The 18,786-nt window shown below is 41.8% G+C and overlaps 1 long non-coding RNA gene across 1 annotated transcript; it reads left to right on the plus strand.

Annotated features, from left to right (window-relative positions):
- Positions 1 to 6,709: 6,709 nt before the first annotated feature.
- LOC115252078 (uncharacterized) lies at positions 6,710 to 7,192 on the plus strand. The gene is made up of 2 exons (XR_003890515.1): positions 6,710 to 6,808; positions 6,930 to 7,192. It is a non-coding gene; the product is annotated as an uncharacterized lncRNA (long non-coding RNA).
- Positions 7,193 to 18,786: the final 11,594 nt, after the last annotated feature.

The raw sequence follows: 18,786 nt of genomic DNA on the forward strand, positions 1-18,786 counted from the left end.
GGCCCAGTGCTCGGAGGCACATGTGTGATGGTTTACCCGCAGACACTCGCCAGCGTGTTTCCAAAGGAGACAGAGGAAAGTCCCTCTTAGTGCTGCACCTCTATGAGCCAGGGAAGGAGCTGTGACCCTAGGGGTAGTGCTGCTTCAGCCAATATAGGCTCTGTACATCCTGAGGGGGAATAATATGTGGGGTTGGCCCAGGCCTGTTTCATTTCCCCTCCCCTCTCTCTTCTTTCTTTCCACCCCTTCAAAGACCCTGCTCAGCTGCTCCTGCCAGGCTACAGAGCTCTTTGAGTTAAAAGGACAGCGATTCTCATTTGAAATCGTTGCCTTTGCTCCCTCATCTTCTCTTTTTTCAAGGGCTGGCTTCTGCTGGCTACACCACATTGAGCAATACTCTGCCAAGACAACTAAATAGGCCCCCAAATACCACTTCATAAAGCTAAGGAGTATCCTCCAGGCAAGGAGCTGTAAATTAAAGACATAAATGTTGCCTTCATGAAAAGCACAAAATGTGAGCCCACCACTAAAATGACAGGGGTGCTTTAACAATCTATCTAAATGATACTTTAAGCAGGCATAATTTATAGGTGGATTCTTTAGTGAGAAATAAATGGATTTCCTGGTTACGCAGACTGTGAACAAAACAAGATTCCCTGTGCGTGTGCTTCGGTTGTGTTTCATTCAACAAGTGTTACAAAGGACGGTATTGGTCCTTACAGTGACAGTGGAGAGAAAAAGCAAATTACTACAACTGAAATACATTTTTTAGGCCTGCTAACCAATTTGAGATGCTGCACTAGACCTCCGATTCATGCGTGTAAATTGTGTTAAAACACAAAAGAAATATGACAAACGCCATCAAGACACTAAACCCACTAAGTAACGCAAATGGAAGACAGTAACAAGTATTGTATTGGTTTTTCTTTGAAAAGCTCTGGGTTCTATTTTTATCCAAAACCATCACAAAACAAACTCTTGGGACTCCTGGAGGAGCTGCTATGTAGTTTAACATGCAGCAGGTAAACAGAGAGAACACATTTCAATTCTTGCTGTCATCATAGAGCCGTGTCCATCACAGTCTCATAAACAGTTTTTGTCAGGCTCATAAACAGTTCAGCTGTCCCCTTGACAATTTACCTTGTTATAGTTCATTTTCTAAAAAGAGGGATCCCACAAGGATGACAGTTGCGGAGGAGGGGAAAAGAACAACATGAAAAGGGATTTCTTCTGGCTTTTCTAAACATGCCAAGAAAGAAAAGATGCTCTTATTTAGTCCCAATCCCCTAACGCTTGACAGACAAGAATGAACGGCTGCAGTCACCTATTATGGAGAGATGACAAGAGATGAAGAAGAGTGAAAGAGCAGTCTGAGAGATAAGAGCTCTCTTTTGCTGACTGTCCTTCTGTCTGCTGCTTCCACCACTCGGCCTGTCTGCCTGCCTGAGTAGGATGGTTTGACAGAGCTCCTTACCAGATATACACACACCATCATTTACGTGTTAGTCATAAATGATGGGTGTATCACTCCACCTGGAAGCGAACACTTCCTCTATTCATTTTTCAACAATATTCTCTCCCTCTTTAAGCATGTCACAGGGGTCTTGTGCTGTGATTGCAGGGTGAAATAGGAGGGCAGACAGACACAAAGTGAAAGGATGCTGGGCATCTCTGAGGAGATGTTTGGCTTTGTAATTCCACCCTTGAAATTCGTGATTACAAACGGGACAACTTTTTTTAATTTTCTCTTTTGTCTGAAATCAACTGGCTGACAGTCTGCCCTGGCAGCCGAGCCTTTTAATCAATCACATAGATAATCAAATGTCACTGGCTATCTGCTCCATGTAATTACTTTTGCAATTAAAAATCAATCTCCAGTCACCCCGTCTAATTAGAGGGATGGCCAGATCTTCATCTAGATTGATTTTATAATACATATTGACTTCAAATACCATAACATTGCCGTATTCCCTCATTTTCATGCCACAGAGCATCAAAACAGAAAAAGCCGTGCTTCACGAGGAGCTTGTACTATCAGGGAAAAAGGTCCCAGCCTCGGAAAGGTTCACCTTGCTTGCTTGTCTGTAATGACACCGCTTATCCATACTGCTCCCACTGGATTGGGAGCAACGTATGACAATCCAAATGACAAGCTATGGCCAGTTAAAAATAATTTATTCTGGGGTGTTTTTAAATAAATACTTTTAATAATGGGGCTAGATTGGTGTACATTGGCTTTTAAGACACACACATTTCATCTGAGGGTTTCAGGAGGTGCCTGCTAGTGCCATACATCATGACATCCAGGCAGATGTCTATGGCAGATGCAAACAAATAACATTTCTTCAGACGACGTGTGCCTGACTCCCGCTCTGCTTTTAGCAGATTTGTTCTCAAGGAAACAGACACATGTGTCCATCTGCGAGACATCGTAATGGTCTGTACACCCACCGCTGGGGACAGGCATGAGACAGCGTGCGCGTGCCTGTGGCCTTCTACGTGAATTTATGTCTCTCATCTCCACCTCGTTGCCTTCGGGGGAACTCCTAGTCGTGACAGGTCCGGTAATGAAGCTTTCCTGTGCAAGCTTACTTAGACACGCGCATACAAGGATACGTGCACACGCTCGAAAGTGCATATGCATCAATTTACACAGAAACTCATGCGTGCGCAGCCACATCAGGTACAGCCTCAGGGAAAGTGCCACTCACATGCAAGCCAATGAATGAAGCCTACAGGGATACGTGAAGCTCAAGGACCAGCTGCTTGCCTTGAGAACTACAAACTGCAGAGATGCTGGAAAAGCCTTGTAATATAAATTTGTACACTGCAAAGTCCTTAACTATATTGAAGTCTCTTTTAGTTGATTGGAGCTACTTCTTCAGAGTGATTATGCTGGGTAAAATAGATGGCTTCCTGTTGTATGATGTCCATAAGTGATTAATTCTGTCCATCAGATATGTGATGAGTGTGTCCTTTTTCCCCTTGGCTGATGATAATAGAGAGCTCTGAGTCTGTAGTTCTAATCCAATCTGGTGCACTGATTAAAGAAGAGATCAACACCTCTTATAACCATGGAGGGAGGGAATGAGGGATGTGTGGGTAAGGAAAGTCCCTCTTTCTGGTATGGGATGTAAGCTAACATCCCATACCAGTCTTGCTGCGCTGTACCTTTCTATCACACACCGAGGAGTAAACAAAGGTTTGTATCTTGCAAGATTTTCTGGCCCTCTGGGATGCAGAGGGTGTGATTGGCCGGCTGTAGCCTGATGTTACCTGGGCCCCTTTTCCAGTGAGACCAGTAATAAGGGCAGCACTTATCGTGTGTTGCCCCCAGCCACCACCGCCGCTTCACCAAAGTAAAAGAAAGAGGGGAGAGAATGGCCCACCACGGTTGAGAAGTAATTAATCACCGTGGAGTGGGAGCTGTCAAATCCCCAGGTCTTTTGAACTGATAATGCTGCCCACCACAATTTAGCCTGATGGAGATGAGATTTTCTTTTCACCTCTGGCAAGAAAGAGACAAATAAAGTGGAAAGGAGAACTGAGAGATGGTGGGTAAGTGTGTGTGTTTGTGTGTGTGCGTTTGGGGGGTGAAACAGTAAATATATTTTTTTCAACAGCAGCCGCCAGTGGTGTACTTAATGATTACCTTGCTCCTCTTAAACCTGACGTCCTTATCAAGTCTAAGTGTCCCTGATCAATATGTTTCCTCTCCGGCATTCCTGAAATAGCTCACGCATCAACTCTCCTCCCCCTTTCTCCCCTGTTACAGCACCATTTGATATTATAGCCCGATCACCCAGCCTTTGTCAGTCATACACATGGTTGGGTCAATATATGTTCTGATACAGACATTTGGCTTATTGTTATGCACTTGTAACCTCAATGTTTGTGCATTTAGATCTGACCAATACCTTACACAAGAGCCAGAGATGTATTAAAAACCCAAAACAATTCGCAAGTTTGGAAAATGTTAGAATACTGCATATTTTGTAGAAATATACAATGTGCAAGGCTAACTAACAATGCAATATAGCAGTGGTTTAATAAGGAATTTTGACCACCAATTCACATTGATATTTGATGTGTATTACTTGTTTGCTTTGGCTTTAACATCAATATTCGCATGGTCAAAGTTCTCTCTGAGTGCCAGAGTTCAGGACCTCTGGAGGTGTCTGGATGGAAGTACTAAGCATGGGCTTTAGTGTGGCTGGACAGCGACCTCACAGCCAGAATGTGGAATGTTTTCTTACGCTCTTTTGAAAGAACGCCAGGTTATGAGCATATTTGGTGTCAGGAACAAATAAGCATTGAGACTCTCCATAGTCCACACTTGATAAGTGAAGTGAGGCAACCATGAGTGGAGGGAGGAGCTGCCGTAATACGAAGACAAAGATTAAAGAGAGACAGCTGCCCTGGAACAGTCTGGGTCCTTATCGGGATGGCTGGGTTCTGTGTCAGACCACGACTATTATAAGTGGTCCCTGTTGTGTGAAAAGTTCAAAGTCTCGACTATATTTTTTCTTTATCTGCTCTCACCTATACTCTTGGCAGTAGATAATGCAAACAAAATTCATCCAGTCTTTATAGTCAAGTGAATACAATTGGGGAACAAGCAATGGCATCAAACAAGAGCATTGAGTGATACCAATGTTTCCCCACTATAATCAGCATTTATGTTGTTAACTATAATATAAAACCCTGAATTAGTTATATTTATTCAGTCTAAATATTGCAGCAGGTAGAGTCTAGGTAAGAGTATAAAGAATATATGTCATGTAGGTACTTTTTTTCATTTCCGATTCATACAGAATACATAAAGAATTAAAATGGGAAGATGATTTAAATGCACTCTTTATATTTGCTGTTAATATAGTTTGTCCTATTCAGGTGCATAATGCTCTTTTCCTCTCTTAAACTAAATTAGCATGTCGGCATAATGGCCTTACTTATTATTATGATTATGATGATTATGATTATTATTATTGATTATATTTTTTCCTTTTGTCTTGACTTCACACTATTTAGTGGTAGAAAACCTACCATCGGAGAACAGGTTTCCTTTTTATTGCTGTGACATATAGTCAATACTCAATATAGTTCCTGACACCCCGAGGCACAATAGCAGTCACTTGTGTATAAAGAGTGTCAGCGAGTTATTTTGACCCCCTACTGTAATCATGACCTTTCCAATAACATGACTCCCTCATAGAGTCTCATTCCCCAAAGGCTCTTCCTACTAAGGGCTAAACTGCATTACTCCCAGCATTCACAGCTCAGCAGCTTCTAAACAAGCTACTGTTGACACGCACTGAAAGCACAAATCCACATGTGTATGGATGGACAAGGACAATACTGTAAATGCCCGATGAGAAAGCAAGCACCAGAACATTGCACAGATAACCCTAGCCTGATGAACAAGCCTTGCATATTTTTCTGAAGGGAACATAACATGTAACCAGTGATACCATGCATAAATGAAAGGGAAAATGATATGGCATGCATTTCATTCTTTTGTTAGATCGCGTCCCGAGGTCATTGACTAAATAATTAGGCGATTGAAGTGACAGATTAAAGGCAGATTGGAAGTGACTGTGAAAGCAGGATAATGTTTCTCTAATCAGCTTGGTCGGAGAAATGCAGATTGTGAAATTTTCCAGCCACTTCCTTAGAAAAATGCATTTCACTTCTGATTAGGGCTGATTAGTGTGTTGGGGGAGGGGGAGGGGGGTCAGGGCCTTATGCTCCCGGGTTCCTGAGGCCAAAGAGACAGAGAGAGTCTACAGAGGTGTGTCACTAGGCAGGCGGATCGGCAGCATGTGAATGAGAAAGAGAAAATACCAAAAAATATACTGTCTGTGCAATTTTAAAAGGGTCATAGATAGGTTTAGTAGTGAGTAAGCTTTTCAAAGCAGAGACTATCATGTAAAAGAAAATACAGGCTCCCTCTCAGTCCTGTACTATATGGCAGGGTAGGGCAATGGGATATACAGGTAAGCTTATCAATCTGTTCAATGTTTTTGAACTGGTGGATCATTTATTCACTAGATCACTGTAAATGTGCCAGAGTTGCACTAGCTAAAAAGTTACCAAGTGAACTCTTCCCCTGTTGAACAATGGGAATAGTTTCAAAGAAACAGCATTGCAGATGGCGAAATGCAGAACAGATGTAAAGTACAAAATACACAACAGGATCAAAGCTAAGCAGCTCAAGACAGATATGCCGGCAAATGATGATGAATGGGTCTCTGCAGAGTTGTAAGCCGCTCACAAGTGTAGCAAACTGCGAAGGTAAAGGTAAGGAGGAGAGGGCGGGGGACAGAAAGAGAGAGAGGACAGGAGTACACCAGGGAGTAGAAACAGTGTCTGAACTCATTGGGATGATCCTGTGCAGAAGGCCCCAGCGATTAAGATCCTACAACAGGGATCACAGTTTGGACAATGTGTAATTGATTTCCCCAAAGGCTGCGAGAGCATCCTGAGTGATCCGTGGGATACCCTGAACTGTGGAAGTTTGCTTTTCTCCCAGGCTCGCAGCACCAGTTGCATGACATCACCACCTAGCACACATTTTTACTTTTATCTCTGAAAGATATATTATCCATGTGTTGAGCTCTGCTCACAGAGATCAAAGGCAGTGCTGTGTTCAGGCACCATATTAAAGTGAAACATGATTTTGCTACAGAGAAATAATCTGTTTATTTTAAGTTAGATTCAGTTACATACCTAAATCGCACAGCAAAGCTGCAATTCAACTTGACTTTGGAACTTTTCTACTAAGTCATGCTGTTGTTGACTGTTTCAGGTGATGAAATGAAGGAATGGAGACCACATATGTTTGCTATAATGCACATTGACTTATAGTAACATTTGTATTAATATTTTTACTTGGAGTTGTAATTTCTCTTCCTGTCTCCGGACACAAGGTCTGATGCAAACCTTCACATATGGACAACTGCAGACAATCACATCCTCTTTAATCTGCCAATCTTCTGCCCTGGATCATCATTGGCTGGTGTGGCATGTCACGCTCAGAGGGAAACCAGACAGAGGGACACATGTTTGCACACTTCAAAATGGAGTGTGACCATGGCACACCTTGGAGTAGCGGCTGGGCTAGGCCTGTTATGTAGGGCTGACAGCAGGGGGGCGCTGTGATAATTTGAAGTAAACTGGCTTGATAAATCACTGTGTTGTTACCTTGGCTTTAGTATCTGTTTATGTCTCTACAAATTGAAACCCCGCTGGCACAAGGTTGAGGCAGACCCGCATTCTGGGCCCCCCAGCGATTAGTTCAAGGTGGGGAGAGTTCAGAGGCCTGGTCGCTATTGGCTATCTCCAACTTGCTGTTTTGTCTCTCCCTGCTGAGGCAAAGAGCCATGGACATGTGTAAGCAATAAAGCCAAAGGTCTGTCTTCCACTACTGCCTAAGTGAAAGGAATGCAGAACCAAACTATAAAATAATAATGGGCACTGGTGCAGGGAAGAGCCAAGGGTGGGCAAAGAGCAATGGAGACGGGGGCATCAGGCAGCCAGATTTGCAAGGAAGGGGGGGGGGGGGGGGGGGGGGGGTTATTTTGAGTGGGGTCCTGAAACAGAGCCCTCTTCTGACCCTAGGACTTGCTGTTAAAGGTAGAGTGTAGTAAGCCACCTAGGCTGGCACCACATCAAACGGCAGACAGATGAAGGGCAAAGGTCATTCTGACCTGGGCACTAAGCTGCTGCTAAGCCTCTTAAATCCAGAGGAGAGGAGCACAAACAGGGAGAAGGAAAAACAGGAGGGTGAAAAGGAAGGAAGGGAGTCAAATTCAGATCAAAGAATATCATTCACTCCTCCCTTCTCTGCAATAATCAAAGGGATGATTTTAAAAAGCAAGTCACCTAGACAGTAAACACAGGTGCACAAAAGTCAGAAAAGATAAGATTGAGTACGTTGTGTGGAATTGTTGCGCAAGGGGCATTCGTCATTTAAAGGTAATAAACCAACATCCCCAAAGCCTGTTTAAAGCAGGTTTTCATAATCACCGAAAATAAACAACAATTGGGACAATCAGGCAGACAGATGGAGTCCTGAGGCATTTATCTGCTTTAAACATTTTCCCTTAGAAGCCACAAACTTATCACGAGATTGTCAACACAGTGACACCATTCTTCCAAATAAAACGCTAATGTGCTGATCTGAGCATACGGCGTCACTGTTCATGAAATCTGAAGCTTGATCAAAAGGTTCGGTACATCAAGTTCAGTGTATAGCTCGACAAATAAGTGGAAATCATCACGAGCGCTCACATCACAGGGACACAGTAGCTTCCAACCCGAGAAAGTATGACGAAGCAATACAAATAACACCAGAAGGGGGAGTGGGGCAGCACACAGGAATGAAGATAAAAAACAGGGAGGAGAAAAAGTGTATCAGCAAAACTTTGAGAAGTCTAAGTGATCTCCTAAGATGACATGTGTATATTTAACAGTGCAACAGGACAGGAAATACCTACTGCAAGGGTACAGGTCCCCTGCAACCCATTTAGGGGATTCATCAAAATTAATAGTGACACCATGTTGCCTGGTCAACATGTTGATGACAAATGGTGAGCGTCATCGCCAGAGCTTAGAGACCATTCATAATCACCCAGAATGGAGCAGCTAATGAAAGGCCCAGACTTCTAAGATTGCATTTTTCAACCAAAAAAATTAAAATTAAAAGCGCATGTTAAAGTGAGGGATGTGTTAAGCAGATTGTATAGAACATTTTATACTGCTACTAAGAAGAAGAATACAAATAAGAGTATGAACCAAATCTTGGAAATCATTTTTCACCTGATAATTCTTTTAAGATGAGTCTCTGTAATACACAACTGTTTTCACTCATCTCAAATTCTGTTCAGCTGTGGAAAAATCTTTACTTTGATTTAGTAAATATTTCTCTACGTGCAGATATCAAAGCTTCCGCCTGGATCATCCATCCTTGGCAACTCGATTGTCTGTTCCATCTCAAGAGTGAAACAGACTTACTGTGTTAAAGTAAAAATGCAAACCATAAAGCAAAGACTGAGGGGGGTGTTTTGTGTTGAGAGGAAAATAATATTGGCGTACACCATCCATTAATGTATGCATAAATTAACTATACTACTGATGATGATATTGAGTTTCATTTACATTTTGTAAATGTTTAATGCATTTAAAGCCTTAAAACTATGACAATGGAATAACATTATAGGTCTAATTAGGACCATAGCAATGAACAAGGTTCCGTGAGGACCCCATTGCATCTGCCCTTTTTTAACTATATTTATTTTTCATCCTTCTCTACATTCACTGGTTTGCCCCTCCCTGTGGTTGGAGCTCAGCAAATCAGGCTGTTTGTCTGGTTTTAACATAACCTACTACAATAATTAATGGCAGCAACACACCTGAAGTGTTTTGAAAGCAAAATGCAAGTGATACTAGAACTTTAGTCTGCTTTGACAATAGTTAGAATATGTTAAAAGGTTCTTTGTTTCATGGCTATGTGAAGTAGGTTACACATTAAGCTTTGGTAGCATTGGTTATTTGCATGGCCTAAACTGTGCCATCTGCTTTGAGATCTGGGGTAAACCCCGACCACAGGACACTGACTAAAACACTTAATTCCAAATGGCATTAGATCTACAACCATAGGTTGCAAGGCTACTCTTATTCAAAGCTGGAAGAACATAATATGAAACTGTTTTTGGTGTCACACAGTGACACAAACAATTTTGCTTTTGGGAGTAAGCCAGCAAGCATAGGCTACAATATTGTCCGTATGGCCATCTGACAAAGACTTGTGATCAACTACAATTGATATTTCAAAGCCCGCTGAAAGAAGAAGCTGGCTTCAAGTTAATAACTATATATGATGGCAAATGAGAAAACGGCTTAAATTATGTCCACATGCTGGTATGGAGAAGATCACTCATCTGGTCCCACAGGTATTAGGTGTTTTCAGTTGTAGTTTCATGGACAAATAACAAAGATCCCACATCAGATAAAGGCATTTGGCTCTTCGGAACAGAGTGGGAAGCCCAGTGCAGTGCGAGAGGCTGTCCTTCAGTAACGGAACCATTCTCCACACTTGGCACTGACATGAAAGCAGCTTCTACTCCACTAAAGTACTCACACATATGTAGACACAAAGGCAGACATCCGTGCACACCAACTACACACACACACATACACAAAACACAGGAAGTATGCCTGTCGTGGACATGCAGGGAAAGGAGGCAGCAAAAACAACTTTCTGTTGACAGGAATAAGAAAAACAACATTTGAAAGCAGGTCCGCATGAGAGTGTGAGACAAAGGCACTCGCTCCATCAGAACGCATCGGTCTGCAGAGGGAAAATATCTACAGCCATGAGATGCAGCCATACGAATACTGTCATTGTGCTCCACAACACACGAAAGAGTGACTGGATATGTGGAGAAAGGAGCTTCCACACTGACAGACCCTGATGGATTTTTGCAGTTTGGGCACAGCTACAGGTATACACAAATGCAGTAACAGCTGATGGCAAATAAATCTTAGTCTGCAAATGAACAGGTGCAGTTAAATGGAGGTGTTTAAAGCCTGGTAATGAGTTACTTTCCTCAAAGGCAACTTTGCTAAAGAGATACACACTGGGAAGCAAGGCAGTTATGGCCAGATTATCCTCAGGCCTCTGGGGCACTTTTCCAGAAGAGAACATAAAAGAGCTTATTAATAGCCCTCAGATTTACATGTACTAAGTGGATGTTTATGTTGGAACTTGCTGGTTATGTGTGAACACTCAACAACTGTAAACAGTACCATTCAGGTCCCATTTCCTTTACATCATTGATATTGTTTCAACTTGCAAAATAGGCAGCCAGAGTTTAAAAAAGAGTCATTCATGCATTATCTTTAAAGCGGTTCCACTGTTCTGTCCACCCATGGCGGCAATCAAGATGCTTCATTGTGCACTTCCTCTGCTGCCTTTTAACATTACACTACCTTCAGTATAAACAGCCAGAAAGGGCAAAAGACAGAAGCGGTGCTTTGTTGGCCTGCAAGATGTTACATTTGTTCATGCAACCTTTTTTGCACCACTAGAAGAAACTACAGATAATGTGCAAGAACAAAAGGGTCAAGGCCGGTTTAATTAAAAACAGACATTTTTGTGTCCTTTCAATTTAACAGTTAACAGACAAAGATTTTCTTGTAATGTGTAAATTTACACTGTTCTCAAGTATGCATAATCCTATTTGTTGAGTGAAGATCCCAATGAAAAAAAAAACATTTTACTGTCCTATTAAAATACCGGGAATCCCCTCATCAACCGCATGAAAGAGAGACCGCAAGAAGAGTGGGGTTCATGGCGAGGTGCATGGCGCATGTGCATAACCCCCACTTGCCTTTTATTGGTCAAATATAAAATTAACAACAGTCAGGAGTTGTAATGGTAAGTCAGACCACTTCCAACAGAAATTTCCAGCGTGAGGTCAGCTGTATGGTCTTATAAAACTTTACAGGACTGCTTAAAGAAGAACTGGAGTTTTACAAGGAAACACACTTTTCTTATTAATAATTACATTAATAACCTCAAGTCTTTTAATAGACTTTAGGTTCAATGCCTGGCCGTATTTAAGGTGAAAGGAAGGCAAAGCTTAAAGTGATTGTTAATACCATAAATGAAAAAGAAGACTGGTCCAGAACATTTCCCTATCAAGAGACATGACGTAAAGTTTAGGTTATTCATTCCTGCTGAGGGAGTACTGAAAGAGTAAATCTGGCAGAAGACTTTAAGACAAAAATGCCTTGAATTTTGGAGAAAAATTCTGAACTATGATGATAGATCATTTGGGTTATAAAAGCAATTTATGGGGATATTCTGTTGAAAAGCCATTTCTCTCATACATATAGTGTCAACATTTTATTTTAGCATTAAAACGTCATAATAAAAAGAATCTATTTAACATTCAAACATATGTACATGGAGACTGGAAGTGTTAATGGAGTGGATGAAAAAAGCCTCATGTTCAGGATTCCAGGCTGGAGTGTTATCCAAGTGTTTGGGGATAGTGCAGCTTTGTTCTGCCAGAACCTCTAAGGGTCAACTTGGGTTATTTGAACAATGACTTTTGTCTATAAATAGTGAAGTGACGGATGAAGAGGGACTGTGTGAGGTTGGCATCAGAATGTAAGGGACCGCAATGCCAGCTCCACCCAGGTAATGAGAGATGTGTAACTATCTCTTCCTTGCCAGTCCAGGGTCAATGCCTGCTTTCTGAATGTGGCTTCTGCCAAACCAGAGTACAAATAAACAAAGCAGGACCGCTTTTACCTGCTTAGGATCGGTCCATCCAGCCTTCTTAGCAGGGTTTGATCCTAAAACTTGTAAGACCCCTCTAGATAAAATCACAAAGAGATAAAGCTCAGATGTCAGAGATTAGGCTAAGTTTGTTGTCATTCATTTGAACAAGGGTGGGGATAGTCCCTGGTTCTGCAACCCCCCCTCCTCCAAGCCTGGGCAAAATGCCATTAGTGGTGTTTTGTTGACAGCAGGCAACGGTAAATGAGTCCCTGCTTTAATCAGCGGCATGCCGGGCTGGTGTCAGAGTTCCCCCGTGTCTCCCAGGTGAAAGATGAGCAGGGAGAGAGGTGTTGTCTCTACGTTAATTAAAACCGCTCCCCTCATGTGAGGACTCAACCACCAACCCACCTCCTGAAACCATGGTTGCACCTTCGGTATAAATACTCGCCATTAGCCAGGCGAGCAACAAGAGGGGCAGAGCAGCAAAGAGGTGTAATTAATCAGACTAAGATCATGTTTAAACCACTTAAAACATAAGGGGGAGAGGTATTGGGGGGGTGCATTTATCTACAGGGAGAAGATTTTATTTTGTTTACACGTACATGACATGAGTTACAAATAAGACTCACTGTAGATGAGTAAATAACTTTCTTTTTCTCTCTTTTAATCAAAGCGACACAAGAAAGTATTCCCCGATTGATGTTGTTTGGTACTGATGTGTCAAATCAGTCAACAAAAAAACATTACATTTCTTACACAATAAAACACTTCTTGAAGCCTAAGTCTTTTGATAAGAATGCACAAAAATCTCATCAGTTTCTTCTGTCATTTATTAGTAGTCTGCCAAAAATTAGCATTCACAGCAGTGACATAAGCTAATTATTAAGTAATATATTCTCAGAACAGTACAGGGCAGTACATTTCTTTGGAGAAGAACACATTGTCCTAAAAGCTTTGGTATTTACTCAGAAATCCCATCCTCCAGAGCAGCTTCCTGTTTCCTTGAAGTGAGACATCCTTTACTGGGGTATCAACTATGAACCAGACACAGAAATGCAGATGCTGCTTTAGACGGGCCATGAACAGTAACAATAACACCTACATGTTGATCAGTGGTCTGTCATCTCAGCTAGGAGCACCAGGCAGGAGGCCTGCTGCACTCTCAATTGAGTCTGGGTGGATGAGACAAAGAGTGCCTGGCAGGAGATGGGGTGGGAAGGTGGGGCGAAGGAAGGGGGGGTTGTTCCAAACACTATGAAACCTCCTGGTCTCTGATGCAAATGAGGGTGCAAAAAGACAAAGCAACATGCAGGAAAAGATGGACACAAAGGAGGGAAAGGAAGGAATCTGGCCCCCTAAAGCAGTACTTCTGCTGTGGAAATCACAGCAGAAGTGGGTGTCAATCAAGGGGTCTGTGCTAACAATGTTAGTCCACAACAAGTAGGGCTAATGTTTGTCTTTGCTCTGCCCAGCCCCCCAAACTCATGGGCCTCAAACCCACTTCATGGGCCCCTGTGACCACATGAATCTGACTAGTGACAGCTCGCCATCCTGTAATTTGCCAATTTTCACGCATGTCAAAAAGCCAGACCATGTGAATAATGGACACAAAGTGGGGAATGGTCAAAAGAGTTGCAAGACATCTGCAACATAGTGGAGAATAATGGAGATGACGGGGGGAACAGCGGGACAAAATAGATTTGAGCGAAGGCTGCTTTCACTGAGGCAGTGTTTCCTTCATACAGGACATTTAACTTTCCTTATATTGGCATGTGTTTTGAATATTTGAGATCAGATTGTGGTTGGGTTTAAAGACTTGTGTATTAATAAAATAGTTTAAGTCTTCTCTGACACAGACCACATGTCTCAGCCTGGTCATGAAAAACTATGTGACTGCACAGGAGAGAGGAGGGACTGGGGTGATGATTATGAATAGCTGAGCCATTAATCTTGAGCCTTATCAACACCTTGCTGGTGCAATCTGTGTTTCAATCCAGAAGCTTATTAAGCCTTTCCCCCCAGTGTTTTGCTATTGAAGCAAAAATATTCTTCGGAAAAAATGCCTGCACGCATTCGACTGCTTCAATCACAAAAGTTGCACTTTTAACGCAACTGTACCACTAGTTCAACATGCAGCAAGATAAATAGTAACAATAGTGACAATTTAATCCTGTAAATCAACACCATAGATGTATCGTGTATGGCGCGTATCCCTAAATGCAATCCTGCCAACACCGTATATAGAGGAATGGACCATGAAACCTACATAAATCTCTATCAGGAAACCACCCACCCTCTGTGCCCCTTTGCTGGTGAAAAGCGTATAACAGTGCAAGGAACCAGAACCACATTTTCTGGATTGTTGGCAGCAAATGTCCCATAATGTTTTGGGTTGGGTAAGTTTCTAAATGTTAGTTTTATTGCTGAGTCTGAAAGGTGGAGGAGTTGTGGGGGGCCTACAATTGTGTTACGTATGTCAAAATGAACAGATGGCACAGATGTGGTGACCTGAACCACCAGCCCACACAAACATGCTGACAACCAAGACAAACACGCTACCGAAGACCTTTGTGCTTCAACATAAAAATAACAAGTCAGCGCTTGTAAGCGCCTTGCAAAATGAAGTCATGTCTTACAAAGTCTCAAAAATTATAAGTTATGACTGCAGCATGTCATTTGCCAGCACAGTGGCTTGGTCTGCCCTTTACACTTGTTTAACAATATGTCTAAAAACACAATCCCGATGACAGATTAGCATCTGACACGGGGTACTTTCAACTGCAGGAGCTCCTCAAACCATCCATGAAAGTGAAAATGAGAAACAATTCTGTTAAACATTTCACATTAAAATGGCCATTTACCACTCCATTATAACTCCAAAGGGTGGACCTCTAAATGTCTGACAAAGTAATCTTGCCTTGGGTACAGTCCACTGAGTTCCCTGCCACTGGCCCACAATCTGTCTTGCACTATTTACCTTTCCAAGTGTTTGTTCCAGGGCTGAGAGGACAAAGCTGACGTTTGTGGCTTTTCAAAGTTGTGTCATTTACTCTTGGGTAAGGGCATCACATGACCACTGACCATGACTGTTCACTGAGCAAATGTGAAAGGGAAAGTGTTGAGTAGACTTAAAATGGTCCAGGGGTCTCTCTGGAATTTAGCATCACAGTTGCTGCAGAGGCCACGCTATTCTAACAGTTAAGAAAACACCCTAGGCTCACGTTGAATTAAGAAAATATATTGGTACAAATGTCCATTATTTATTACACAGAGAAGTAATATGTATATGTGCATCTTTTACTCTTAAGCACTCAGGGTTTGTATTTCATTTCCTCTCTGGTCGAAAGATTAATTCAAATGATGGGTGGAAATTGCTGAGGGGCTGGCATTATTTTAAATCACCTTGAAGTTTATCCATTTTGCCATTGACTCTAAGGCTCTTTTAAAATATTTTAATTAGAGAAAACAATAGAAATGGTCTATTTCTCAGAATGATCAAATTACTGTCCATGACATGCCACTATACTTATATGCTTCAAACAGCATCTAAGTTTATTCAACACTTAATATTTGGCTTTCCAAGAAAACTGCACGAGGGTTAGGAATTAAGTGAAGTGATTGGACGATATTTGACAAAGACAAAGAAAACATTTTCATTTATACATATAAGCATTTTAGGACATTGGAGAGAGAATAGGATGGCTAAAACAAAATACAAAAACAACATTGCAGTTCATCACTGGGCAATCTCCACTTATCAGTTTCCTTCGAGGTAACTGATGTAAAATTACTACCAGAACCAACTGTGATGGAAAAGGACTATCAGAACCAGAATGTGGCATTCCTATCACATATCCCAGGTCAGAACCTCTGGTAGAGACAGGATCTGCAGCTAAAATACTGTCAGAAATGATCATTCTGTGCTCGAACTGCAGCCCCTTGCAGCGACACAGACCCTCTCTCTTGTGAAGTTTAAGGATGCACCCCAGCTGAGTCTGTGACCTGTTTGCTCTTTCTCAGGTCTGGGCTAAACACAGTTCAGGGTGATGAGGCAGTCCAACACTGTCATACCAGGAAAAGAAATGCAGAGTTACTGGATATTTCCCAGGGACCCAGGGTGGAGAATCAGTTTCCATTTCACCATGACCTTTCTCTGGTCCCAACGGTGGTCAGCTCCACCACTACCTCCTTCCTGTCACATCCCTACTGGGTAACCTCTACTCCACTGCTGCCTCTCTTTTCTTTCATTTGTCAGCCTGTCCATCTGACATATTTTACCCAGCCAGGACTCAATATCATCCCCCACTAAGCAGGAGATCATATTCCTGTAGCCCATCTATCTTCTCATCAGCTGTTTACACTGATTTGAGTGTTAGTATTGCACCCCTGCAAATGTGTAACTAATGCACAACTGATGAATAGGGAGAAAAAAAAACTGTTTTAAGTGAGTCCATGCTGAATTACACCAAAATAGCTTTAAAAGTTATAACTGTAGATAATTTTCCTTTCAGGATGGGAGTTATCCATTTCCAACACCCAAGCTATTCTTAGTGTCTGTTAGTATTGTTTTCAACCACCAAACATTACTTTCATACTTAAACTTGTATGATGGCTCCCTCATGGCAACAAAGACAGGAAGCTCTCTGTCACCCTTTCAACCACACAGATCCAGACACACTGTGGACACACCCTTTAAACTGAATCAAACCATTTATATTTACCTTTTCCACTTTTTTTAAGCCCCCACTGTCACATCCTATGAGATGCACACAATGGAAACATCACTGACTGCACGCAGTCGTTGTGTTTCATTGTCAGAGAAACAACAAATCATGGGCCCATTCTTCTGGTCACAAGGTCACCAACCTACAATGATGGTTTGTACAAATCTTATGTCACATGATGTCATAATCATCAGAATTGTGATGATAAGAAGGTTCGACTGTGGCTCAGGTGGTTCATTTTTCAATCTCAGGGCCCTGTGTTCTACATGATGATGTGTTCAGCAAGATGTAGAATACACAACTGCACCTAGAGCTGTGGCTTTAATGCATGAGTGTGTGTGATTGGTTAGCTGTCCTGATGAGCAGGTGGTACCCAGTGAAGTGGGCTCAGAGGCATGAGGATGAACAGATGAATGCAGTCTTGTATAGAAAAGCTGTTTCAGCCCTCAAAACATAACTTTAAATACTTTCACAAGTGCTAAAAATTGCGACCACAATAAACATAGCTTTATTTAGACACATCTTTTATGAACGAGGACTGTAAAAAATGCAACCTGCTCGACTTCAAAGTCAGCTACAATTCAGGGTGTGCTTTAAAAATCAGTTAAGACACAGCTTGTGCTTCTGGTCAATGGCAATAGCTCACAATTAACTAATTTCATTTCAAACTCTTTTGTTCCATTATCAGAAAAAGTTTATAGCTGTTGCCATGAACTCCATATTGATGGTCAAACTCCGATATCCTGTAGTGTTCAAGGATTTAGGACAAACAACACAGGCAACACATACACATACACACACACACAATGTTTCCAAAATGGTGACAACAAATGTCATTTCTAAGTAATCTATAAGTAAGTAATCGGATCTGGTGTCATTTTTGCTAGAGGGGAGTTAGGACAAGTGTGGTTGATTGCAAATTCCTCTGGATTTATTGAGGCCTGATGTAATTTGCATGGCTCACATTGCTCTGAAGCAGGTGCAATGTTTTGTTTTTTTCACGTTTGTGATGCTTTTGTGTGCATGCAAAGTTTGGATTCCTATACTCCAGCAAATGTTTGCATTTATTCATTATTATGATGCTTTGATATTAATTTGAAACTTTGGCTTACTTACACAAATTTCGGGCCTCACAGGTACAGGAAACCTGTGGAGGGCCAGTGGAAAGTGATAATAATTTCACTATAAATGCTGTCAGGAAAGTCTCTGATGTTGGGGGTTGTTGAAACAAGCACTAATCGTTTTTATTCCCAGTCACATTTTTACAAGGACTTGTTCCGCTCTTTGTGTGTCAGCCTAGAATAAAAGGAAAGAAAAGAAAACACTTGGACAGCTGTAGACTCACCTGTGACATCATTCTGCAGACACGCCTGTCTTCCACCCCAGCAGGAACAAATCTTGGTTACAGAAAATAGAAAGACAGCCTAATCACCCCCACGTTTATGCTCCTCATACATTGATAAATGAAGCCATTGTTCAGTGATTATCATACTTATTCATAGCCTCTCTGCTATGGGGATGTGGCATTTGTTGCATTACATAGAAGCAGACACTGCAGGGCCTGGTGCGTGTTTCCTTGTCACTGCGTATTACAGGCCAGCCCGTGACATTTATAAATACTTTGTAATCTGCCATGCTATATGCGTCACGTTATTAAATTGCCATTATTTTAGTGGCAACGAGACTCAGCCTGTGATTAATTGAACACTGTTATGTTGAGGTGGATCATGACTGTTTATGAATGTTGATTTTACACCACAAATTAATCAA

Source organism: Takifugu rubripes, chromosome 13, assembly GCF_901000725.2.
Source record: "Takifugu rubripes chromosome 13, fTakRub1.2, whole genome shotgun sequence".
Taxonomy (NCBI): Eukaryota; Metazoa; Chordata; class Actinopteri; order Tetraodontiformes; family Tetraodontidae; genus Takifugu; species Takifugu rubripes.